This window comes from Amblyraja radiata, chromosome 19 (genome assembly GCF_010909765.2).
Source record: "Amblyraja radiata isolate CabotCenter1 chromosome 19, sAmbRad1.1.pri, whole genome shotgun sequence".
Taxonomy (NCBI): domain Eukaryota; kingdom Metazoa; phylum Chordata; class Chondrichthyes; order Rajiformes; family Rajidae; genus Amblyraja; species Amblyraja radiata.
Genome location: NC_045974.1, coordinates 30,814,889 through 30,830,646, shown reverse-complemented (window position 1 = coordinate 30,830,646; position 15,758 = coordinate 30,814,889). Strand labels below are relative to the sequence as shown.

The following is a 15,758-nucleotide window of genomic DNA, read 5'->3' as shown; positions in this document are numbered from 1 at the left end:
CTGAAGAACCCTAGACTGTGGCCCTCCCCCACATAGACTTGGCGTTGGCTGCACCAAGCTTCAGTGCCTCCCTCAGCACGTACTCCTGCAGTCTGGAGCGGGCCAGTGGACAACATTCCCCGACGGACAACTCACTCTGATGGGAGGTCAACAAGGTTCGGGCAGACCAAAGAGCTTCTTTCACCAAGTTGATGACCTTCCATCAGCACTTGATGTCCATCTCCACGGAACAGTCTTTAAATCAGTGTGTCCTCCTTTACGGAGCTGATGAAAGAGAGTAATCTTAAGGGGTTCTCCAAAACACCCAAATGAGCGAGAAGGTGAGATGTGAAGGGGGGAAGTGGTTTGTTGGGTAAGACTTATAGCCAGCAGCCTGGGGGTCGGGGAGAGCGAATCTCAGTGAACCAAGGCGGACGCTTGGCGGACACAAATCATTCTATCAAACGCAATGGGAAAAATCCCCAGAAAACCAAAACCAGCAATATCGATTTTCACAACATGAAATAAAGCATTGCGGAACAAAAACGCACAAATTAAAGCAATGCGCTGGACTGCGGGACACAGAGAATTATCCCGGAATTGGACTTGATAATGTGGACTTTCCTGATTCCATATTCAGGTGTTACTTTAACAATTTAATAACTTGATAACGAATTCCAATGTTTAGACGAGGATTTGATAATCTGACTATCGATTGTATAAAGTAAATTATATTTTAACGAATCTATTACGTAATAATGCTATTGGTATTTTTTAAAACTTAAAAAATATCTTATTACGCGGTCCCAGTGCGCACCCATCGTTTAATATATTACAAGCATACCCATCCCATCCTACCCCATCCATTACACGCATACCCATCCCATCGCAGTTACCCAATACACACTCATTACAATGCCTTTGTTGTAACAATCTGCCTTTCTCCCCCAACTCGCCTACGTGAACCAATTACCTGCCATGCTTTATCCTGTTGCGTCCCTTTTCTAACTTACTTATCTCTCCTCCTACAAATAGTCTCGAACCGAAACGCCCCTATCATGTGCAGGAAGGAACTGCAGCTGCTGGTTTACATCGAAGATCGACGCAAAATGCTTGAGTAACTCCTATCATGTTCTGCTCAAATGCTGCCTGAACCGCTGAGTTACTCCAGCACTTTGTGTTGTCCCATAGTGGATTTAATGCCAGTGTATAACGGTCCCTGTGTAGATCAGATCAACTGTACTTCCATTATAATAATTTCTATAAGAGTGAATAAGCATTCCTGTTGAAAATCATTATCTATCCCAATGCATGTCCATCCACGTGTATACCCATAATGTTGATCACAAAGTGTTGGAGTAACTCGGCGGGTCAGGCAGTATCTCTGGAGAAAGTGGGAAAAAGTGAAAAGGAAAGAAAAATGAATATTCCTTCTTTCCAGAGATGCTGCCTGGCCCGCTGAGTTACTCCAGCATTTTGTGTCTACCTTCGGTGTAAATCGGCATCTGCAGTTCCTTCCTACACTGTGTAGGCCAGGCTGTGCAGCGGTTCTAGTGCACATTGGTCATCTTACATTGATAGCTGTATCAATGTATATTCGATCCCCTGCTGTATGCTCCATCGCAGTGTGCATAAGTTATATTATATAGACACAAAATGCTGGAGTAACTCAGCGGGACAGGCAGCATCTCTGGATAGAAGGAATGAGTGACGTTTCGGGTCGAGGCCCTTCTGATCTCGATCCAAAACGTCACCCATTCCTTCTCTCCAGAGATGTTGCCTATGCCGTTGAGTTACTCCAGCATTTTGTGTCTATCTTCGGTTTAAACCAGCATCTGCAGTTCCATCCTACAACAGTTCTATTATATATGTATGATCGAGGGCATATTCCCTTCGGTACCTATACATCGCCTCTTAAAAGCCGTCTGCAGTTTTGAAACGCTGCGTTTTAAGTTTCCTTATCGGTGTGGGAAGCAGAGTCCTATAATTTAAATGTAAACATCAGCGGTCCTGTTTGCTTAGAACTGTCAGCCGCTTTAAAAAAAAATGTGAATGCAGAGTATTTAAAATTCCCAAAGCCACAGTAATTATTTTCTGGGATATATACACAAAAGAAGCTGTTCCACTCCAAATGGGAACGTCTGCTTAAAATCTTCCAGAAGGACCGAATCAGCGTGAACCCCCAAAGAGAAAAGAAGAGAAAAGAAATTTAATTTTCAATAAACAGCTTAGATTAATTAGGCTCCCACGGAGGGAAGGGATTTCAGGAAAAAAAGAACAATTAAAAAATATATATCACAGATAAAAAATATTTAATTCTGAAATAGAGTTTCTGTTTAATAGACCCACTGAGAGTGTTCCGTGCATGGGAGTCTTCTATAAGTATGTAACAGCCAAGGAATTACACGGCTGGTTGCCTTTCGGCTCATCTTGCCTTTGTCTACCTGTTAGAGCTACATTCATATCCAGAGTTTTACCCAAAGCTCCTTCACGTTTCCTTCATGTGTAGACACGAAGAACTGCATCTGCAGTTCCATCCTACAACAGTTCTATTTTACTTCGGAGTCACGTGAGTGACTTCGTGAAGAACCCCGCCTACGGCGCATGCGTGTCATATCGCATACACGCATTGACCGTGTCGGACCTGGGGAGAACGTCCCCTTGAACGGGAGAGTTAAAAAGCCGGTCGACGGCAGGTAAGTGATTCTGCATTTTCACCGTTTTTTAGGAATGGATAGAGGACGCAGAAAGGCTGTGAAGAAGCTGCAGGATGTCGGCGGTAAAGGTGCCGGGGACCCGCAGCAGCAGCCGACGGCACAGGCAGTTTGCGTTGAGCCAGCTGTGCCAGATTCAAACCCCGCGCCGGGAAAAACTAATTCTAGACCGGGCGGGAAGGCGAAACGAAAAACGAACCGCTGGGAAAGTGAGCCCGAAAAATCGCCGGTAAATACTTACTTGTATAGCAGTGATGATGACCAGCTGCAGGGCATAGAGCAGCCGGCAGCGATCGCATCTGCAGAGCTCGGAAAACAGTACGAGTGGCTGCAGCATGTGGGGCCGTCATCTATCTGTTTGGAGGAGTACCGGGACGGCGAAAAAACGGCGTTTGCAGCGGCCGGGAGCAACCAGAGCCGGTAGGCATGGCGACGAGTTGCGATTTAAACCGCGTGCGACTAGTGCCCGAGGGCACGAAAGTCGGCAGGAGCGGTGGGCTAAAAAGAAACACCCGCGAGCGACTAGTGCGGGAGAGCACGAAAGTCGGCTGGAGCGGTTGTGGGAGGAACATCTCCATAGTGTCAGGCTCCAGAAAATGGATAAAAGCCGCACACATACAGGTGTAAGTCCCTCAGAGCATGGCCAGAAAAGGCTGCTGGACATATCATCCTCATCTGAAGAGGGTGTTCAAGGGCTGCCTGACTCGGACTCTGAACAAGAGTCAGAGCCACGTTCCCATATGGAGGATGAGGGAACACAGTTGCTGGACATGGTGCACACATATTTCCAGCAAGAAGAAACTGGAAAAGACCTAGAGGCCAGGATGGCGGCCAGCATTGATTATATGACGACCCATCACCTCAAAACTGATACCTTAGCTGAGGTATGGGCAAGACATTTACCTCCGCGAAATTGTGCGGCTCTGAATGTACCCAAGGTGAACCGAAGCATTTGGAGACACGTGGGGCAGGATATTCGGAGTCTGGATATAAAAATACAGAATGCTAGTAAAGGACTCTCGGCGGGTATAACAGCTTTGGCCCGTAGGCTGGAAAATGTGGATATGTCCAATGACATGAAAGACGCTTTAGCACTGTTTTGCAATGTTCAATTTGAACTGAACAACATCAGGAAAGGGGCTATTCAGCCAACGTTAGACCCAAAATTTGCAATCCTGTGCACACAGAAAGCCATAAAACCTCAAAATTTGTTGTTTGGGGGTGACCTATCAAAACAGGTCAAAGATTTGGAGGAAGAGGCCAAAACGTTGGGCCTAATAAAAGCGACCAAAGGATATGTCGGAAAACGGTATCATCCTTATGGGACGACTAAAAAAAAAAAAAAAAAAAAAAAAAAAAAAAAAAAAAAAAAAAAAAGCAAGTACTAGTATGTATAGTACGAAAAATTGGAGAGAGGCCAGAGGAAACCAGCAACAGCGTCCTTTTTTAGGGGTTGGCCCGGGACGCCCACAATGGAAAATGCGGAAGCCTCCACTTCAACATTTACCCCACTTTCAACCTCAAGGCCCTCCGCAACCTCGGTTAAGACCAAGAAAGTAACACCACCGATAACCATGGAGGTAGGTGGGTCTGTGCCTCAAAAATTAATAAGGAGCACAGAACTTGGAGGGAGGTTGCAATTTCATTTGGAAGCATGGTGTAAGTTAACTGTGGATAGGTATATCCTTAGCAGTATTAAGGGATATCTTATAGAGTTTATACACATACAAGAACCTCCAGTACAACATACACCGGACAGAACTTATATGCTTACCAAATTAGACAGAGCTAAAGCAAAAATTGAAATACAAAGGTTGTTCACGAAAGGAGTAATTGAAAAAACCAAACATGAACAACAGGAATTTGTCTCAAATATATTCATTAGACATAAGAAAGATGGGGGTTGCCGGATAATTATTGATTTATCAACACTTAATAAGTTTGTACAATATGCTCATTTTAAAATGGATACTTTTAGTACTGCTACAGAGCTAGTGTCGGCAGGCTACTTTATGGCAAGTATTGATCTGCAAGATGCTTACTATACGGTACCCATCAGAGAAGAACACAGACGGGTTTTGAAATTTAATTGGGTGGACCAGCTTTGGCATTTCTTAGACAACAAAACTATAGAGTGATGGCATATTTGGATGATATCTTGATTGTGGGGAAAACTTATGAATTGGCTAGTAGAGCAGTGGTTGCCACAAGAAAATTGATGGAACAGCTGGGATTCATTATCCATCCAATTAAGTCAAGATTAACACCTGCAACTAATATTGATTACTTGGGGTTCACTATTAACACACTTGATATGTTAGTGACTTTACCTATAGGGAAAGCCACTGAGTTCCAAAAGGATTGCACAGAGCTTATTAATACCGTTAAACCATCCATTAGACGGGTAGCCAGGATTATTGGGAAAATTATAGCCACGTTTCCTGCCATTCAATTTGGACGATTGCATTACCAAAATTTACAGAGAGAAAAAATTAGAGCACTAAAAATTAATAGAGGCCATTTTGATAGGCCTATGGAGCTAACAATTAGAGCTATAAAAGAACTACAATGGTGGGAACAAAATGTTATATATAGCTCCAACCCAATAGTTATTCCAAACCCATCTGTGGTATTACAAACAGATGCCAGTGCACTGGGTTGGGGAGCAACGGATACCATCTCGAGCTCTGGAGGGAGATGGAATATACAGGAAACTAACCTACTTACCACAAAGGGTATAAATTACTTAGAAATGTTGAGTGCTTTTTATGGTTTAAAATCTTATTGCTCGGGAATGATTAACCAGCATGTTAGATTGCAGATAGACAATACCACGGTGGTGGCATATATAAATCATATGGGTGGTAATATATCAATATCCTGTGATGAATTGGCAAACCATATTTGGGAATGGTGTATCCAAAGGAATGTTTGGTTATCGGCTACGTATCTACCAGGGATACTTAATTCAGTGGCAGACGCCAGGTCACGAAAATTTAATGAAAATACGGAATGGATGTTAGACAGAAAGATATTTGCTGATATCACAGCAAAGTACGGAAGGCCGGATATTGATCTTTTTGCATCCAGGTTAAATCATCAGTTACCTAGGTATATATCATGGGAACCAGATCCTGAGGCAGACGCTACAGATGCATTCTCTTTGCACTGGGGGAAATGGTTCATTTATGCATTTCCTCCTTTCTGCCTCATCAATCGGGTACTACGGAAAATTCAGCTAGACTCGGCATCTGGGATTCTCATAGTACCTGATTGGCCTACCCAACCATGGTTCTCGGTGCTGCAGGATTTGGTGCTTACACCATATATTACTTTAAAACATAGTCCTCAGTTGCTGGTGCATCCGGTGACTGGGGACAGCCATCCTTGCCATAATTATCTAAATTTATTGGTTTGTAGACTCTGAGGGTCCTAGAATTCCTCACAAGCCTGCACTTTGAAGGACTCAGTTACAGCACGGTCAATAGTGCTAGGAGTGCCTTGTCCAGTTATTTATGGGAAGGCACAGAAAGACAGGGTGTCGGCTCACATCCTCTAGTAATAAAACTGCTACGAGGCATCTTTAACACTAACCCACCAAGGGCTAGATATAGCCAAATCTGGGATGTGAGCGTAGTCCTAAAAATGTTACGGAATTGGTCACCGGCTACGGCATTACCGCTAAACTATCTAACTATGAAAATGGTTATGCTTATGGCGCTGGTCACAGCGCAAAGGGTCCAGTCATTACAGAAGTTAAGATTGGATAACTTGACGGAGGCGACAGGAAGGCTGATTTTCGTGATCCAGGGCCTTATTAAGCAAAATAGACCAGGATCAGCGGGTCAGGTGATAGAGTTCATAGCCTATCCACAGGATGAACGTCTCTGTGTAGTAAAACACATCATGTTATATATGGACAGAACGAAGGCTATCAGAGGCAATGAAAAGGCTCTTTTAATTAGCCATAAGAAGCCATACCATAAAGTCTCGACTCAGACCATTTCACGGTGGCTGAGATATTGCTTAGTTCAGGCAGGAGTGGACACTAATGTATTCAAATCTCACTCCACCAGGGCTGCATCTACATCAGCAGCTAATCGCCTGGAGGTACCGATGGACCATATCCTCAGAACTGCAGGATGGTCATCAGAGAAAACGTTTCGCACATATTACAACAAACCAGTTAGAAAAGAAGAAACGTTTTCGGGCAAAATTTTGAGTTCTATTTAATTTACACCTGAAGCTTATAAGGTTTATAAATTGATTTAATAAATATTATTTACAATTTTTGCTTAAAAATGTTGGTATCATTGTGTTTTTTTTTTTAAATACCAGTAACAATTTCTCCCAAACTACCAAGGCAGTTGTGAAGATTGGACTCGTTCCACGGCATGAGGTCACAGAGCTTTGAAGTCTTCACGAAGTCACTCACGTGACTCCGAAGTAAAATAGTAAGATTAAACGAGAACTTACCAGTTTGAAGTTTGATCTTTATTTTATGAGGAGGAACGTTGAGGGAATACGTGCCCTCCGCTCCCACCCTTATATGGTCATATCTTAAACTGGTATCTCTTTAATAATCTTACTATCTTAGGTCATTATTTTCTATCTGTGACCTCACACCGCTGCTTTGAAGAATGACACGCATGCGCCGTAGGCGGGGTTCTTCACGTATTCCCTCAACGTTCCTCCTCATAAAATAAAGATCAAACTTCAAACTGGTAAGTTCTCGTTTAATCTTACTATTATATATGTATGATCGAGGGCTGGTTAATACACAAAAGGAGTAACTCGGTGGGTCAGGTAGCATGCCTGGAGAAAATGGATAGGCGACGTTTCGGGTCGAAAGCCTTCTTCCGACCTTGAAGATGGACCTCGACCCGAAACTTCACCTCTCCATGTTCTCCGGGAATGGTGTCTGACCGCTGAGTCACTCCAGAACGCTGTGGCCGTTTCTTTCCTATATTAGACAACGGTTACAGATGTTGTCTGACCCGCTGAGTCACTCCAGCTTTTTGTGTCTATCTACGGTCATTTGTATTTTCGTTGATGCGTTGACAAGGTATATGCTTAAATCTTTAGAATTTCTGATAGGTAAAATGAATATTTATTCATACATGGGATGAAACCAAACGTCGCTAAAAACAATTAACTTGCAAGGTTCCCTATCGTTTGGGAAGTTGTTATTGAGGTCGTGTCTACATTTCGAGACAGTGGAAGATATTCCGGGGTTTATAGATCTTTGGACTCGGGCATGATACTTGTAAACTATCAGTGTCAGAGGAAGATTGGGTAAACGGTTAGAAACTCCAAAAACAAAAATCAAAAAGTCATGTAACAGTGAGAACATCTTATCTGCCTCAATAGATGAAATAACAACCAATCATTTTTAAAAGATAAGACTTTAAAAAAATCCCAATTAAAATCTCATTGGATAATAATTTAAGATTATGACAATAGATTTGATTTGTGTCATTAATATTGTTTCCTACTGTATAACACGCGTGCTCGCGACACGACTATTTCTGTTCACACACCAGACCTACAAACGGTGCACTGAGTGAAACCGAAATCCATTGGTTCTATCTTAAAACAAGTCACGGCAGTACACGTACATTTGCTCCGTCACAGAAGCCTTTTCAAATACATACGCCGAGAGTGTACACTGTATAGAATTGCGTTATTCCGAAGATTTGATTCAGACTATAACACATAGGACAAAAGGTGGACACAAAGTGCTGGAGTAACTCAGCGGGCCAGGAGAAAATGGATAGGTGACGTTTCTTCAGAAGAGGGTCTGAAGAAGGGTCTCGACCCGAAATGTCATCTATCCATGTTCTCTAGACTGAGATACTGCCTGAACCATCCAGTTACTTCAGCACTTTGTGTCTTTATTTTGTTAACCGGCATCTAGAGTTCCTTGTATCCTCAGAAAATTGCAGTTCGAAGCATATGGGATCAATGCAGGAAAGTGGCACTCAGGTAAAACTAACAGCCATTAAAACATCAGCCATGATCGGACTGAATGGCGGAATTGGGACGAGTGGTTGATTGGACTATTCCAGCCTCTTTACAACCCTACTACTTCCATCAGAGATGCTGCCCCTGACGCGTTGAGTTACTGAAGCACTTTGTGTCCATCTGTGGTACAGCATCTACGGTTCATTTTTATTGCACATAGTTCACAGTTCATAAGTTATAGGAACATAATTGGGCCATTCTGTACATCAAGTCTACTCCGCCATTGAATCGTGGCTGATCTAGCGTTCCGTCTCAACCCCATTCTCCTGCTTTCTCCCCATAACCCCTGCCGCCCTTACTAAAAAATACCCTTTATATTCGACCTTTTCCAGACTGAGCCGGGGGCTGGAGAGGGGGTGGAGGTGCCGGGATGGGCGGGGGTGGGTGGTTGGGGGGGGGGGGGGGAGGGGATGGTGACAACCCACACTCATGTATCAATCTGTCATTCGAACCGCATAAATGCAACAATGTAGTTCAGAAAATAATGTCTTGAATGCTAAATGAAGTTTACATTTTCTTTCTAGCTCTGTTCGTGGGAATGTGACAATATCCAGGTGCTGGGCACTATACAATGCAGCCTGCAGCCGCCCACTGCTACAAGATATTGTCCGCAGCTTACCACTTATGAGGTGGAAGACGGAGCCCTTTCTCTGTCGGTTGACTGATGCCCGGAGCACTCGCTGATCTTTTCAGCTAATTATAAGGCTCTTCGGAGACAAAGACCTCGCACCTGCCGTAATGTTTCCATGATTGGTCATTATTTCTCTTTCTTAAAAAAAAAGAAAAAAAAGTCTGTGATTTGTGCCTCGTACCGGAGATGACTGTACAACGGCGGGGCGATGAGTCAGTGGATAGACCGTGAGCAAGCAGACAGGAGGGAAAGTGCCGCAATTCTGGCGGAATGTGTTTCTGGGACCGAGATAATGGGAAGGTTTTGTAGCATTGTGGATTTTTTGCTTCTTTATACAATGCCCGCTCCTTTGTGAGGAGCCCATTCAGATTGTCAAAGAACTCCTCTGGTTTCACACGATTATAAAAAAAATCACCCGATGGGACCCATTAAATACTAATGTTGGAAATGTAACCTCAACTGACGCCTTCAAAGGTGAACATATGAAGGTGGTCTCCTTCAATTAGAACCTTTATTACTTCAAATAGGATTGCTTTCAAGCTAAAGGGGTAACGAGATATTTAACCATAACTTCGCCATAACTTCAAAAACGTAACCATGATTTGAATTCGGTAGACAGCATATTGACTGGTGGCATCACAGCCTGGATCGGCAGCATGAACGCCCAGGAGCGAACATGATTGCAAAATGTGGTGAACATTGCCCAGTCCATCACGGGTACTGACCTCCCCACCATCGAAGGGATTTACAGCAGTTGTTGCCTCAAAAAGGCAGCCAGCATCATCAGAGATGCACACCACCCTGGCCATGCTCTCATTTCATTCCTGCCACCCAGAAGAAGATATAGGAGCCTGTAACTAAACGTCCAGGTTCAGGAACAGCTTCTTCCCTACCGCCATCAGGCTATTAAACACTACAACATTCAAATAAGCTCTGAACTACACAGACTTGAATTCCGACACTGGGTTTGTCTTTTTGCACTATTATTGTTTGTTTATTTTATGTGTGTTTATGTATATATGATGTATATACTGAACTTCTTTCGTTTATTTTATTGTTTACAAAGTACGATGTTTACATATTCTGTTGGGACATATGACAATAACATACACTTGACTCTTGACTGTAATACACAACACACAAGGTGCTGGAGGAACTCAGCAGGCCAGGCAGCATCTGTGGAGAAAAATGGACAGACGACGTAAGAAAGTCTGAAGATCCCGACCGAAACATTGTCTGTCCATTCAGTCTGAGGAAGGGGTCCCGACCCACAAAGTCGCTTGTCCATTCTCTCCACAGATGCTGCCAAACCTGCAGAGTTCTTCCAGCAGTTTGTGTTTGGCTCCAGATTCCAACAGCTGCAGTCTCTCGTGTCTCTTGAGCTCTTACATGCGTCTTCAATAACATTCCAACTATATCCCAGATTACAATTTCAAACCATTGGGCAGGTGAACGGTATTTTGTATAAAATACCAAACCGACCTAGAGCCAATAGATGCAAGAAGAATTGAAAACATTTTATTTCACACAGCTGTATTTTTCATTTTTTCCACCCACTCCCTCAATGTTTTAAGCGATACAACGTGGAAACAGGCCCTTTGGCCCACTGAATCCGTGCCGACCAGCGATCCCCGCACAGTTGCATTCTCCTATAAACACTAGGGACAATTTACAATTTCATCTATCTAATTACCCTACAAACATGTACGTCTTTGGCGTGTGGGAGTTAACTGGAGCACCTGGAGAAACCCCACGCAGGTCATGGGGAGAATGAACAAATTACATACAGACAGCACCCGTGGTCAGGATCTAACTCGTGCCATGCCGCTCCTAATGCTTGGAAGGTAATTTTATTTCAGCATGCAAAGTTGACAATGATTGGTGCAAAGTACACAGATTTCTTTTCCCGATAATAACATTTCGAGTATTAAAAATTGCCGTAAACACCCAGCATCATAAATGAAAAGAGAAACAGTTATTGAATCTGGTCCTAAACCCTTCATCAGCAATGAGTAGGAGAGAAAATAAGTTAATTTTCAGTGGCGTGGAAGAGGTGGGGGTGTGGGGAGGGTGTGTGGGTGTGTGTGTGTGTGGGTGGGGGGGGGGGGGTGTGGGGTGGGTGTGTGTGTGTGGGGGGGGGGGGGGGTAGATCAAAGGGAATATCTCTGATTGAGTGCAATAAAAATAGGTTACGTTGAGGTTAGATTGGAATTAATGCAAGTGCTTCACCTGGAAGGTCTGCGTGGGTCCTTGAATTAACAGTTTAGATAAATTAGGCTCCCAAGGAGAAATTGGAAGACTTGAAAGAACAAAAGTCGTGTGTCCTGCAGTTGCACGGGAAAGATCTTGAGACATGGAGTGGTAGTGAGAAAACGCTATTAGAATGGGCCAGGGAGCAAAATTGAGAAAGATGTTCCATTGGAATATCGAGTGTAGCGCGGTATAACGTGGAGAGAATGTTTCCACTTGTGGGGAATCCAGGATTAGAAGTCATAGCCTCAGAATTAAATGACGTTCTTTTAGGAAGGAGATGAAGAGAAATTTCTTTAGTCAGAGAGTAGTGAATCTGTGGAATTCTTTGCACAGAAGGCTGTGGAGGGCGAGTCAGTGGATATATTTAAGGCAGAGATAGACAGATTCTTGATTAGTTCAGGTGTCAGAGGTTATGAGCAAAGGCAAAAGAATGGGGTTATGAGGGAGAGTTAGATCAGCCATGATTGAATGGCGGAGTAGACTTGATGGGCTGAATGGCCTAATTCTACTATTTATTATGACCTCATGACCTTTTGACAAAGTGAAGACCAGGATAAGTCTGTCCTTATCTTTCCAGAAGGAGAGCTCATGAGAGGAGTGGTGCAGAATGCAAAGATACAAAGTTAGAGATTATTTTTTGTTTGCAATGGTGGAGGGGAAGCAATAGTTTAGGAGAAAGGAACATGCACAATGTCTCACCATTAGAGAAGTTAGAGTCATAGAGTCACTATGTATTACAGCGTGGAAACAGGCCCTTTGGCCCAACTTGCCCATAACGGCCAATATGTCCCATCTACACTAGTCCCACCCACCTGCGTTTGGCTCATATCTCTCTAAGTCTGTAAGAAGGAACTGCAGATGCTGGTTTAAACCAAGGATAGACACAAAAAGCTGGAGTAACTCAGTGGGACAGGCAGCATCTCTGGAGAGAAGGAATGGGTGACGTTTCGGGTCAATATCCTTCGTCAGATGTTAGTGCGACTTGGGTGGGGGTGGGATAGAAAGAGACAAAATGCTGGGGCTACCTGGTGTGAAAAATCAATATTCATACCCATTCCTACACAGACCTTTCTGTCCTAGGTCTCCTCCATTGCCAGAGTGAGGTTAAACGGAAATTGGAGGAACAGAATTTCATATTTCGCTTAAATAGCTGGCCAAGTGATATTTGAGATGCTGTTCCTCCAATTTTCCAATGGAGGAATCCTAGGACAGAAAGGTCTGTGTAGGAATGGGAAGGAGAATTAAAGTGTACAGCAACCAGAAGATCAGGTAGGTTCAGACGGGCTGAGTGAAGGTGTTCCGTGAAATGATCACCCAGTCTGCATTTGGTCTCACCAATGTATAAGTCCACATCTTGAACAATGGATACAGTAGATGAGGTTGGAGGAGGTGCAAGCGAACCTCAGCCTATCGCTTCCTCGACTCTGTTCAGGGACCCCGACAGTCCTTTCAGGTTAAGCAGCTGTTCACTTGCACCTCCTCCAACCTCATCTACTGACATTCAACCGATCTGAACTAAACTTGGTGCAATCGCAGCATAGGAGAACGGTGAGTGAACTGGCGAAAAATCGTAGTTCTGTCGCGAAACATTTTTGCGCAAATAGAAATCACGCACAGACCGGAAGATAACAAGAACAGAGATAGATAGATAGATAGATAGATAGATAGATAGATAGATAGATAGATAGATAGATAGATAGATAGATAGATAGATAGATAGATAGATAGATAGATAGATAGATAGATAGATAAAATGAACCAGTTAAGACCAGGAAATTTAAGACCATCAAAGTGATGGGGAACAATCAAAGTTTATTTTAATTTTTATTTGATTTTCAATAACATTTCAAGATTAGAGTATTTGTGTCATTTGAGATATAATGTAGCAAGTGTTGTATGCCTCGGAATAACACATCACTTTTCACCCACATTTCCCAAACTCTCCAGCGCTGGGATATCCTGCCTTATTTCAGAACGTGCTGTAAACTAAATAATGGAGAGCTCCATATCATTGCACTAGTTGGATGGTGCAAGGCAAACAAGATGGGCCTACTTTGAATCTTCTTGGATTTCCATTATTTTAGTAAAATACTAATCAAAATGATCATAGGAAGAAAGTTCAATACCCTCTTCTGCACTTCTTCTCCCCTCTCCCATCAGACAAAAGGTACAGAAGTTTGAAAACGCATACCTCCAGATTCAGGGATAGTTAGGGCCCGGATAGCTCAGTCGCCAGAGCATCAGACTTTTAACCTGAGGGTCCAGGGTTCAAGTCCCTGTTTGGGCAGTTACGTTCTGGGCGGTTACTTTTTGGGTGGTCACGGTGGCGCAGCGGTAGAGTTGCTGCCTTACAGTGAATGCAGCGCCAGAGATCCGGGTTCGATCCCGACTACGGGTGCTGTCTGTACGGAGTTTGTACATTCTGCCCGTGACCTGCATGGGTTTTCTCCGAGATCTTCGGTTTCCTCCCACACTCCAAAGACATACCGGTTTGTAGGTTAATTGGCTTGGTAAATGTAAAAAATGGTCTGTCGTGGGTGTAGGATAGTGTTAATGTGCTGGGATCGCCGATCGCCGCAGATCTGTTGGGCCGAAGGGCTTGTTTCCATGCTGTGTCTCTAAACTAAACTAAAGTAAGTTTCTTCCCAGCTGTTATCAGGCAACTGAACCATCCTATCACCAACTAGAGAGCATTCCTGACCTCCCATCTACCTCATTGGAGATCCTCTGACCTTTAATTTTTAATCGGATTTTACTGGACCTTATTTTGCACTAAACGTTATCATGTATCTGTACACTGTGGATGGCTTGATTGTAATCATGTACTGTCTTTCTGCTGACTGGAATAGCATGCAACAAAAAGCTTTTCACTGTACCTCAGACCATGTGACAATAAACTAAACTAAACCTAAACTAAACTAAACAACACCAAAATATACCCATGGCTGAAGAATAGTTGTTCATCCTGCACAACTACCCTGCCTTTCATTCCGTTTCTTCAACTGGAGATCACAACAGTTCTCTTGAATTAATATATATTGTTTCTTTTCTACTTGCTTCTTTTGCAAAAGGTGATTACTTTTCCTTTTTTTTTTTAGCATTGTTAGTTCATTCTTTTGCTTTTGACTTTCCTATCATTATTTCAGTTTCCTTATATATTGTTTTGTTTCCTATGTGAAAGAGAAAACACATTAGAAACTATAAGAACAATTCAGGTCCAAAGAAATGTAAAGAACATGCACATGGTTCAGTAAAATGTCACAAGCAGATACAGAAAGTAACCAAAATTATTGTAACAATAGGTTTTATACATAGGGAATGAGAACACAAAGAGATATAAGTTGCCCCACACCTGTACAAGGTGTGGTTATAGCACATCTGACATTTCAATGGTTCTAATTGCCTTGCACATAACAGTGTTTGGGGCTAGAAGGGTTACTTTACAGATATCAAAATAGTTCAGCTTTTACGGCTGCTAAAATTGGTACAGCGGCTGGTTTTAACTTGTCGCAAGTGATATTTATGGGGTTGATAGCCTTATTTTACCAGCTGCCAAAATTTGACATGAACACAAAATGAATGAAGGAAAACAGAAATGGTGCATAACTACAGCAATACAAATATACATTAGGTAGAAAATATTGACATTGGAGTCTGAGGGACAGAAAATGATAGTTTTCGCAGCTACTGCAGAATTCTTTGGTTTTTAGAAGGCGCTGAAGAAGATGGATGATATGCTTGCCTTCACCAATTGGCGCATTGAGTATAAGAGTTAAGAAAGCATGTTGCAGCTTTATAGGGCTTTGGTTTGGTCCCATATGGAGTAGTGTGTGTAGTTCGGGTTGCCTCTTTAAAGGAAGGATATGAAAACTTTGGTGAGGAGACAGAAAAGGTTTACCAGAATGTTACCTGGATTAGAGGGTGTTAGCTAGAAGGAGAAATGAATTGTTTTCTCTGGAGCTTGGAGGCTGAAGGGAGACCTGGTACAAGTATATACAATTATGATAGGTATAGATAGGGTAGATAGTAAGAACCTTTCTCAGAGGGTGGAAATATCAAAGATTGGAGGGCATAGCTTTAAGGTGAGAGGGCCAAAGTTTAAAGGAGATGTGCAGGGCAAGTCTTTTACACAGAGGGCAGTTGGTGCCTGGAATGCA

At 42.9% G+C, this 15,758-nt stretch overlaps 1 non-coding gene across 1 annotated transcript; it reads left to right on the top strand.

Annotated features, from left to right (window-relative positions):
* The first annotated feature begins 13,815 nt into the window (after positions 1 to 13,815).
* On the top strand, positions 13,816 to 13,888 carry trnak-uuu. The gene has a single exon. It is a non-coding gene; the product is annotated as a tRNA-Lys (tRNA).
* The last annotated feature ends 1,870 nt before the right edge of the window (positions 13,889 to 15,758 follow it).